At 36.3% G+C, this 11541-nt stretch overlaps 1 pseudogene; it reads left to right on the top strand.

The window, feature by feature from the left end:
- LOC103742419 overlaps positions 1–1923 on the top strand; it is an 8883-nt pseudogene extending 6960 nt beyond the window's left edge.
- Positions 1924–11541: the final 9618 nt, after the last annotated feature.

The raw sequence follows: 11541 nt of genomic DNA, 5'->3' as shown, positions 1-11541 counted from the left end.
AAAGAAATTCTCTGTGACTTTGACATGTGAATTTCTTTTTTTTTCTGTAATCATTATGCCAAAAAATCTGAATTACTGTAATATTTTGCATATTGTTAAAACTGTAACTTTAATTGTAAAAAATATTATGATTGCAAAAAAAATCCATAAGATTTTTGATATGTCAGAGAATCTCTTTATTCTCATATTTTTCTGAAAAGAATAAACTATTTTACTCTGCACATGAATTTGATACCTGTAATGTTCTTACTCATATAATCTTGTCCAGTTGAGTCTCTCATAAAGGGGTACAGTGCAAGTTTTTCAAAATGGGAATTATTGTCAAATTGTGTATACCTCTGAAGTGTATACATATATTTCAGTTTTATTTATTGTTGTAAATTTATGCTGTCCATTTTCATAGTCAGAAGACTTGTAAGAGCAAAGCGTGATGATTATGTGTTTGAAAACAGCTTGGAACAATAATGTGTTCAGGAAGACTTTATCTTTCTCAAAAAAAAAAAAACAAAACAAAACAAACGCAAGCATCACAGAACAATACGTTTCAAATAGAAATATGAAAAAAATCTCAAAAACAAACACCAAGAGAACACACACACAGACTCATGTATGTAAGGTTTCTCGATGTGTTGGAAGACACTTGTAAGTGCAGTACTCAGGAGCTTGACGCAAGAAAACTGCCTGAACCATGACTTCAACTCTATCCAGGCCAATATAGAGATAGCTAATTTTAAAAATAATAAACAACATATATGTATCATAATTGTATTTGATTATATGTATGTATATATCTACTTATCTATTGAAAAATTGATCAGTGAACTAGACAATGATATTATTATTTTCATTTTTCTGATTGTTCTGATTTTGAAGGTGTCTTAGTAATATAAAATCACAAAATTTAACCCTTGTCTCAGAATTTTATCTCACAGGATTGTCTGAGGACCCAGAACTTCAGCCTGTCCTATTTGTAATGTTGCTGACCATGTACCTGATTAAAGTACTTGGGAATGTCCTCATCACCTTGACTGTCTTCACTGACTCTGATCTCCACACCCCCATGTACTTCTTCCTCCCCACCCTGTCCTGGGCTGACGTTGGCTTCATCTCCACCACCATTCCAAAGTTGATTGTGAACATTCAAAGTCATAGCACAGTCATCTCCTATACAGGTTGCCTCACCCAGATGTCTCTTTTTATCATTTTTGGATGTATGGATGTCATGCTTCTGACTGTGATGGCCTATGACCTATTTGTGGCAATCTGCCATCCCTTGAATTTTCAGTTATCATGAATATTCCCTTGTGTGTCATTTTAGTTTTTGTGTCTTTTTTCTTTAGCTTTGTGGAAACCCAGTTACATCTTTTGATTGCATTACAGATGAGGAATTTCAAGGATTTGGAAATTGATAATTTCTTCTGTGACCTTCTAAGGTCTTTAATATTTCCTGTTCTGACAACTTCACAAATAACATAGTTCATATTTGGTTGGTGTAATATGAGGTATGTTTTCCAACTCAGAGATCCTTTTCTCTTATTATAAAATTGTTTCTTTCATTCTGAGCATGCCATCCTCGGGTGGGAGGTATAAAGCCTTCACTACCTGTGGTTCTCATCTGTCAGTGGTTTGCTTATTTGGGGGAGGGGGATTGGGATATATGTTGGAATCGTTATATCGGAGGTATAAAGCCTTCTCTACCTGTGGTTCTCATCTGTCAGTGGTTTGCTTATTTGGGGGAGGGGGATTGGGATATATGTTGGAATCACTATATCAGAGCCATCCTGAAACAATGCTGTGTCCTCAATGATATACACAGTTGTCACCCCTATGCTGAATCCCTTCATTTACAGCCTGAGGAACAGGGACATGCAAAGTGCCCTGAGAAGGCCCCGCAATATCAGGATATATGACAGTCATTTCTAATCTACTTTTGAAAATGCATTAATTTGGGTGGGGACAGTGAGGGGAGGTGTGGATACAGGAGGGTATCTAAATACTATCAAACTATAGTGTATGAAAATTACAAAAATTCAATGAAAAATGAAATCAAGAATAAAATTAATATGTATGTAACGTATATACTTTTCACTATGTTGCATAATACACTGGTACTGATCAGGTTTGAGGAGGAAAGAATGGGACTTATACTAAATCGTTATCGATTCCACTATGAAAGATGAGTAATTTCTAAAGTTCGATGATAATAATGGTCACTAAACTGAAGTGCAAACATATGAGTAGCTATAATGTTAATGTTTATATATAAGTATATGTATTTGTGTGTTCAGTCACTGCATATGAGTATAGGTCAGAGAACAATTGTCAGGAGTAAGTTCTTTCCTTTTAAAACCCAACCAGTCCCCTGTCCTCCTGCAGGTCATCATTCCCCTCCCCAAATCTTCTTCCTTCTGTTTTCATGTCACATGTTTAGTTGTGTTTTCAGGTTCCCAGAAAAATGAGATAAAGGCTACAGATTTTCCACACCCACCAACCACACAATGCACAATCACTTTATCAACATGCCCCTAAAAGATTGTGCTTTTGTGACGATTTGTGGCCTGATTGACACATCTTTGTTACCTAAGCTCATGCTTTACATTAAGGTTTGATCTTGGTATTACACATTCCATGTGTTTGGGTAAACATGGGATACAACCACTAGTTCAGTATCATAGAGAATATTTTCATTCTTGCAAAAAAAACTTGATCAATTTGTGCTTCACTTTCTCAGTTTCTGGTAACCACTTTTTATTTTAATATATCCACAGTTTTCTGTTTTCCAAAATTTCATGTAGTTGGAATCACAATAAGAAGATTTTTGGATTTGGTTCTTTTACATGGCAATATGCAAATAAATTTCCTTCATGAATTCTCATAGCTTCACGGCAATTTCTCTTAATACTAATTAATAATCTAGTCTGTAGATATTATATAGTTTATTCACCTGCTGAAAGAATTGCTATAAACATCTATGGGAATGTTTTGTGTAGATGTAAATTTTCTATGTAGTAATTTTCCATATATATTTGATTTTGTGCAAAATCAAATCATCTTCGAAACGACTAACACTGCAGCTACATCAGCAATGGTGAGAGCTCCCATTATTTGTAGCCTTGCTAGAATTCATCGCACAGGTGTTTTGGATTATAGCCACTGTAACAAATGATGAGACATAGTGCAACACATCAGATCTGCAAAGGAATGTGCCCTCTAAGACAGCAGCAGACACGAGGTAGCATTTGGGAGAAAATGAAAAAATAAATGAAGAAGAAATAAATACCTGTGTCAAGCCAAGACTGAGGGATAAATGCCATCGTTTCCATTGGTGCCTAATTTCTTCATTCCTTTGCTTGAAACATCAAAGGTCAATATTAGAAAAAATCGAGTGAAAGCTAGGTGTGGTCCCACCAGAGGCCCAGGCTGAACCTGTAATAGCATCAGTCTGGTGACTAAAACAGAAGGGTAGGAGTCTGAGGCTATACTGCGTTTCATTTTGAGACCTTATCTCAAAGAGCAAAGAAAATAATATCAAATGAGAAAATAAAAATAAATAAATCCCCACTATATTAGCATGTGTTTTAGAAGTAGATAGAACCTTGGGGAGGAAACAAGCCCCTGTGCTTCTGCCTGTTGCCTGAGTTCACTGAATCAAACCTGAATGACCATCTTTCCATCATGCCCTGTGTTTTGCATTGATGTCTGTTAAAAAAATATCCTCTTCTCTAATGTGTTTGATTGATGTATTTTATTAAAAATAATGAAATTGATTAAAGAAAGGTACAAAAATTGCCCAAGCTTACAAGTCATTGCATTTTCCCCTTTTGCACTTACTCATAATTATAGAACAGAACAGTGAGTGGATCCAGTTTCTTCTGCTATTTGAGCCAAGATGGAAATCATTAGACAGATTACAGAAAATATAGAGAAACAATAATTCAGCACGGGTCCCTTTGAACCTAGCTACAGAGTCGTCTTGCTTTTAATCATCCCACTTGGTCTCAAAAGGAGACAATAGGTCAATCTTGACTTAATTCTTACTCAGAGAACTGGAGTTTTAAATATTTCTGAGTTATGTCTGTGGACAACTACTGGACCTTGAGTTAAAACTTTTTGATGGCTGAAAAACAATAAACAGTGAAATGGACCCAGAATCTGACAATTCAATTTTGAATCCTGTGTATGCTACTTAAAGTTTCTATGACTTATGAGTGCACACACCATTGTCATCAGATGTCATTTCTAGTTGAGACAATGACATTAGGAATTAAACAAAGAATGGTTGTTCCCTAAGGAATTAATTGTACATTGCAGCTTAAATAGGGAAAATAAGATGTAGCATTATTACTAAATATAATGAGGTTAGTTGACATATCATTTAGGCAAATACCCTGTAAACTGAAGTTTACTTTTTTCTGATTTCTGGTTGGCACATTTTATTTTTATGCATGTTGATACTTATTTCATTCCATAACATTTCTAATCCAAGTGTCTTTTAACATTTGCACATATAAATATGTCAGTGTTTTCACAGTGGTGGAATTATTCCTTTTTTTTCAAGATACATTTCCTAAGTTGTAGTAGTACTTTAAGATTTCCTTTATATTTTTATTGATTTTTTGTGAATTTCTTACAATATATTTTGATCTATCAAGTAAAATTTGTTTCTACAAATGCCCTGTGATGTGGGTCCATCCACAGAAGCCTGGTTAGTGTACCCAGAATCATATCCTTAAGGAAAATGGACTCCTCCTCTCCCAGTAGCTACTGAGTGCCAATAGTTTGAAAGCTATGATTGGGCTTTCTTCCCTCCCCACTTCCCCATCTCTACAATGGAATTTTCTCTGGTTTGAGCTTAGATGGGTATTATGCATGCGGTCACCATTAAAACAACATGCAGTAATGTCACATTTGTGGTCATTGATGGTGTTTATTTAATTAAAACATGTTCATTAAACTTCAAAGTTCACTCTTAACTATGTTTTATTTATTATAGAATTTCTGAAGAAAAAAATCCACAAAAAATGAATATTGTGTCATAACGCTATTAAACTCCTATCCAATACCTGACACATTGTGATGTACTTTTTAAGAAAAAATGTTTTATTTAATATTCTTAAATTTTTGTGTATTGAGGGTATTTCTTGCATGTATGTGTCTTGTAATGCCCACAGAAGTCATGAGTGTGCCAGATCCCCTGAAAGAGAAGTTAGAACTGTAGTTACCCACCATGTGGGTGCTGGGAATTGAACCCAGGTTCTCTGCAAGAGAATCCAGAGTTCTTTACCTCTGAGCAATCTCTAGAGTCCCACAGTGTGTGATAATTATGAATTATCAACCCTAATTTAGGTGTAAAATAATGCAACCTGCACAGTTGAGCATACTGTAAATTGAGCTGAGGAGGTGGCTTAGCCTGTGAAGTGTCTTCTGCACAAACTTGAAGACCTGAGTCAGTCAGATCCCTGGAAATCATTTTCCACTCAGCCTAAATTGGCAAACTCCAGGTTCAAAACATATGGCAGAGAACAACTGAGCAAGACACCATACATAAAACTCTGTCCTCCTCACATGCATGTAAAAATACACATCAACATATATATACACATATACATATATGCACACACACATACATACACAAGAAAAAATATTGCTAGTCAATGTATCCATTCCAAAGTCTTATAGTAAAATGAGGTACGTAATGCTTCTTAGTTATATCACAATAGTCTTTCAAAATAAGGAAAGCTATTACATAGTTTTGTTTATTTTTAACATAGTAGACTTCATTTTATTTTGATTGTGGATTTCTTATCTCTCACGTTCATGGTCTTTCTACATCATTCAGCCAAATGTACAGAAAGCAGAAATGGAAGGAATGAGGGAAGCAACAATGAGAGTGTCTAAGCACATGGAGATTTTACAAAAAAGGAATATAGTAGATGTATGGATTATGTCAAATGTGAATACATTGGTGGTAGACACTTGAATTAAAATATTCATATTATTAGATATCTGTTGATGCCAGTTTATATGGGTATTTCCTCATACCCACTGTTCTTTTTCCAAATGGTATTGAAACAATACAGAATTATACAATCTAACACATGTCCATGACTTTCAAATTATGAGTCTCTCAGAGGATTCAGAACGAAAGCCTGTCCTCTTTGGGCTATTCCTGTCCACATACCTAAGGCAGTTCTTGGGAATCTAATTATCATCCTTGTGACTCCCATTTTCACACCCTCATGTACTACTTCCTCTGAAATCTGTCATGTTTGGACATCTGCTTCATCCCCACTACTGTCCCAGTGATGATTGTGAGCAACCACACTCATAGTAGAAAGACCTCCTATGTGGGCTGCCTCACTCAAATGGCTCTTTTTACAATTCTTGTACATGTGGATGACATGCTTCTAACAGTGATGGCCTATGATTGATTTGTAGCCATCTGTCACCTTCTGAATTACCTAGTACTCATGACCCCTTACCTCTGCACCATTTTAGTTTTGGTTTCTGGCTAGTCTTTTGACTCCCAGGCACAGGATTTGATAGCTTTGAACAGCACCTGCTTAAAGGAAGTGGAAATCTGCAATTGCTTCTGTGATTCTTCTCAAGTCCTTAGTCTTACCTGTTGTGACACCATCTCTAACAGCATTGCCAAGTATGTTCTTGGTACCATATATGGACTTTTCCCCATCTCGTGCATCCTATTCTCTTATAGTCCTTCATCAGGCATCAAGTATAAAACCTTTGACACCTGTGGCTCTCACCTGTAAGTTGGTTGCTTATTGTATGGAACAGGTGCTGTTGTGTATTTTTGTTTCTACACCGTCACATTCTACTAAACAAGGTTTGGATGCTCACTTATTTACACTGTGAATTCAACTCTTCTCTCTCTTCATCTACAGCTTGAGGAAAAAGTATATTAAGAATCCCTGGGCAGGTTGTAGAGAAGTCTAATTTTACTAATGGAATCTAGGTGGAGTTTATGTTGAGAAATGCATAGAAATTTTATCTTGAAAATCTTGCCTTCTGGTAAAATTAACATTTTATTTCAATGAGTTTGAGTTTTTATCATGTTTTGTGGTAGAATGGTAGTACCTACTAACAAAGAGCTAAATATGGGGGATTTAAAGAACTGGGTACAAATATTCAAATTGGAAGGTGAAAACTCTTTTGAGATAGATGGCGACAATTGCAGAACAGTGTGCATGCAGTAATGCCAGTGAGTTGGGCACTTGACAGTTGTAAAAAGTAAATTTTCAAATAAAAATATTGCAAAAGTAATCATGGAAAGAAAAATATTAGTTTAATAATGTCTGTTACTTAGTGAACAATATTTACGTGAGCCTTGACAGACACATACCCCTCAATTTTACTAGCTATTCTCTTTGTGATAAAATACTCAGATATTTTGATAGCAATTTAATATTTCTTCATGCAGGTTGTAGGAGTATTGGAAAACCAACCATTGAGAAATTGATATGTATGCATGTATTATGTGTTAATGATATTCTAAATAGAAATGCCTTTTTTAAAAGATAAAAAGATGAGTAATAAACATTTGCTTTTTCTGGTCTGTGAAGAAAAGACAAGTTTTCAGCAAAACACATCTGTGTAGATATATATATTTGTAACATTGAAAGTAGAGATTTTGATACTCTGTCACTTATCAATGTAATAGCAGCAGATTCATCCCTGGAGCCTATGAGCTCTCCAATAATGGATTCTTGGCCAAATTTATAGTACCAGGCATATATTTCCTAATGAGGACCAGGCCTTAAAGCTAAGTGAAAGTTATTGGTTACCCTGATACCATTAATGCCACTACTGCACCCATGGGTGTATCTTGACCTGCTGGTTTTAATTGTAACTCAGTTGGTGTGGGGGGTAATACTAAGGATGTTTGAAAAAGGCATATGGAAACTTGTTGAGGGACACTGCCATGAAGGTCACAGTTCACCATGTCTAGAATGGAGGACTCCCTTTCTCAGGGAGAAAGGACTCCCTTTCCTACTCTCTGCCTGACCTAATTTGGAAAATGTCTCCAAGCACAGATGCCTGACCTCATTTGGAACATGACCTTTGACATAGTTCCCTACAAAAACTGCCCCTGTTTTTTCCATATGATAATTAGGCATTGCACTACAGCCAGTCAATCCCACCTTCCCTTCATACATGATAGGGTCCCGCAGACACATGCAAATAATGCATACTATGAACACCTATCAAGTGAAGTTTTGTCCACCATCTTCACACTATATTGTCCCCCAAACCCCTGAATAAACAAGCTGTCTCACTGAAGCTGACTCCTGGAAGGTTTTCCCCATCATACTCACTGCCATCCTGACCCTGCTTGCTGCCTTCATTCCCTTTGTCCTTGTGAATTGGTGGCCAACAACCCACAAGGGAAGAGAGACCCATAGATGGCACCCAATGTGGCACCCCTGGAATGTGCAGAGTTTGTGAATACCCTCTCTAAGGTAGCAGCATTTTTGCCTTGGCCTTCCCACCCTGAGGATCAGCAGCCCTTCCTTTCCCCCCTTTACTTTCTGTATGAGTCTTCACGTGGGACCATTAAAGACAAAAGGGCAATTGAAGCTTTCTGATCAGGGCCATTCCCTGATGTTAGCCGAAGGCTCCTAGCCTCTGAACAGACCCCTGAATACCCACCTGGGTATTGACAAAGACCTCCTATCTATACATCTTTCTGCAAAACCCAGTTACACAATGACCAGTTAGAAGCTCCTATAGCAGTCGCCAGTTCCCTGAAATTTGCTGTCAGGCTTGCACTCTGGACTAGTTAGGAATGCCCCATGACCTCCGGTTCTCTGGAACATTCCACTAGGACTCAGGTTTCACCTTGCTTTCCTTTTCTATCTTGGAAACACCCTAGAAACAAAGGATACCCAAAGTTCTAATGACTTCTTTATTTTGATGATCATGCAGTGATTTTTCACACACACTGAATTCAGCTTGTAAGAAAGCCGAAAAGCTTCCTGATTCATTTTGTTATCTTGTCTCAGGGAATCCAGGCTTAGGATAAAATGGCTGGGTGACTAATGGAGCATTTAAAGAATTTAAAACAGCCCCATAACCAAAAACAAAAGGGGGGGGATTTAAAACACGGGTGGCTGTGGAGCATTTAAAGAATCTAAGGTGGCTTGCCCCATGAACAAAAAGAAAAAAAAATTTTAAAGTCATTTTTTTTCCATAAAGTATTTCTCATGCAGTGGGACTCAAAATTTTGATCTTAGGCTCTATTGGGCACCAAACAAGCTGTACTCAGGCCATATGGTCCCAAGGTGGTTGCTTTCTTAACTGGATCCTAGCACTTTAAGTCTCAGTTTACATGGAAAGTCATGGATGATGCTTGAGCTATTTGGAGCTTTTTATATATATATATATATACTTTCAAGTCTAAAACTCGGGTGCTTTGTAAAAGTAAGATTGGCTGCTGTCTATATTTACTCTGTAAGACATGTGAATCCCACAAGGCTTGTATCCTGATGGGGGATGGGATGGTTTTATCATGGGAGTGTGCTCACTAACATGGCCATGTGGCCTGGTCACCATCATGACTGCTGACCTCACCAAGATGGAGGTAAACATGTGGCCTGGTCTCCATATTGCTTGATGACATCATCAATATGGGTACAGTCACATGACTTGGTTGCCATCTTGGACAGTGACTTTTCAAAATGACAGTGACCTGTGATACCTTGCCACCATCTTAATCCAACCACATGGCATGATTCAAAACGTCAATATCCAAAACACTTACTTGCCAGTTTATTTTTGTTTTGGATTCTTGATGGGATCATATAAAAGCAATACATTTTTATGTCAGACTAAAGAAGTAATGGCAGATCTCCACAATGGAAGTCTAGATTTTTCCCTGTTTCTAAAGGGGATTATTTTGAATTTTAACTTTTTGTATGGTATATTTACTGGTTTTTAAAGATGACCATTAAGTTTTTACATGGTTTAAATGTTTACAGATTTAAGATTTTTCCCTGGTTCTAAAGGGGATTACTTCGAGTTTTAGCTTCTTGTATGGTATACGTACTGGTTTTTAAAGATGACTTTTAAGTTTTTACATTGTTTTAAAAGTTTAGAGTTTTTTTAAAGAAATTGTTTTTAGGTTTTAGCATTGTTTGCATAACATCCTTACCTAATAGTTTTAAAGGAATTATTTGGATTTTAACATCTTTTTATATGGTATTTGCTGATTTCTAAAAGTAACTATTTTAAATTCTTACTGTTTTACATAAAACATTTGTCAGTTTCTAAAGAGACCTTAAAGATTTTCTAGCCATATGCCTTCAAGACTATCCAGGTACAAAGGGAGCTGACATTTTGTGATGGCTAGACCTAAAAAGCTCATGAAAATTCACTGTATTACAGGGCCAAACCTTATAAGAGACAAGCTGCTACCAACACATAATTACAGCAATGGGAGGTAAAAAGGGATAGCCTACTTGGGTGGGAGGCTTAAGATGCAGGTTCCACTGGTCGTAATCACTCCTCTTTTCTGCATTGTGATTCTAAGCCTGTTTTTCTCTGGAATAGAGTTATTTCCCTCTCTGATGCTCAGTTGTTGTTTGGTTGCTTTTGTCCCTGCCACATTATTCCCTGGGTACTTTCTAGTTAGAATGTTATAAACAGACTAAGGAAAAGAGTAGTATGACATTGTCTCTTTGTAAGTTCTTTAAGGTACCATTGTTTTCTGTCATGGGTACTTAATCCAAGGTTATGCATAATAAATTATAAAATGTTTTTTCCAATCCAGATTGACAGCCCTCTTTAGAGGAATTCACCATGTTAGTTAACAGTCTTGCCTTAGTTTAAAAGTAAAATATGGATCAACAATTCAAAACTTTTAGGCTAAAAAAAAACCAGATGCCTTTTTGTATTAATTATATTGGTAAATTGTCACGTGCTGTTTGAGCTCTCTGAGATGCTGACTCTGGATATGGTATTGACCCTCCCACTTCAGACTGAAGCCTATTATCTCAAGATATGTTCTCCAAGACTCTTTTCCAGGTTCAGGTGGGCCTCCAACCCTGTGACAAGAAAAGGGAAAACAACTAAACAGCCTAAGAGTAAAGTCACTGTACAATTGAAAATAGCTAAGGTGTAAATTAATTTCAACAGAGGGTATTACTGTCTATAGTAAAAGTAGTTAATTGGATTCTCTAGTCACAACACTGAGTAAAGTCACTACCACAAAATAATGTAAAATGTATATATACATTACAATATAAATATAAAGATAAATTTAACTACTTAATAAAAACAACAGGATAGATTTTTTTAAAAAAAAAAGAGAGAGAGAGAGAGAGAAGTTTCTGCCTAAAATTTCTCAGTCAGTAACTAAAGAATGAAAGTTGTCTTAAACGGATTATGTTGGAGGTTTTAAACATCGATTTGAGAATGTTTAACTATGTACCAATTGCTTCTTTCTACCTAAACAAGGTTTTGGTAGACCACTCTCTAAACTATATAAGGTGAAAAAGATTTTTATCTCTTTTTTATATTTCCCAT

The sequence above is a fragment of the Nannospalax galili genome, unplaced genomic scaffold, assembly GCF_000622305.1.
Source record: "Nannospalax galili isolate Female #2095 unplaced genomic scaffold, S.galili_v1.0 scaffold1642, whole genome shotgun sequence".
Taxonomy (NCBI): Eukaryota; Metazoa; Chordata; class Mammalia; order Rodentia; family Spalacidae; genus Nannospalax; species Nannospalax galili.
This window is presented reverse-complemented; position numbering and strand designations above follow the sequence as displayed.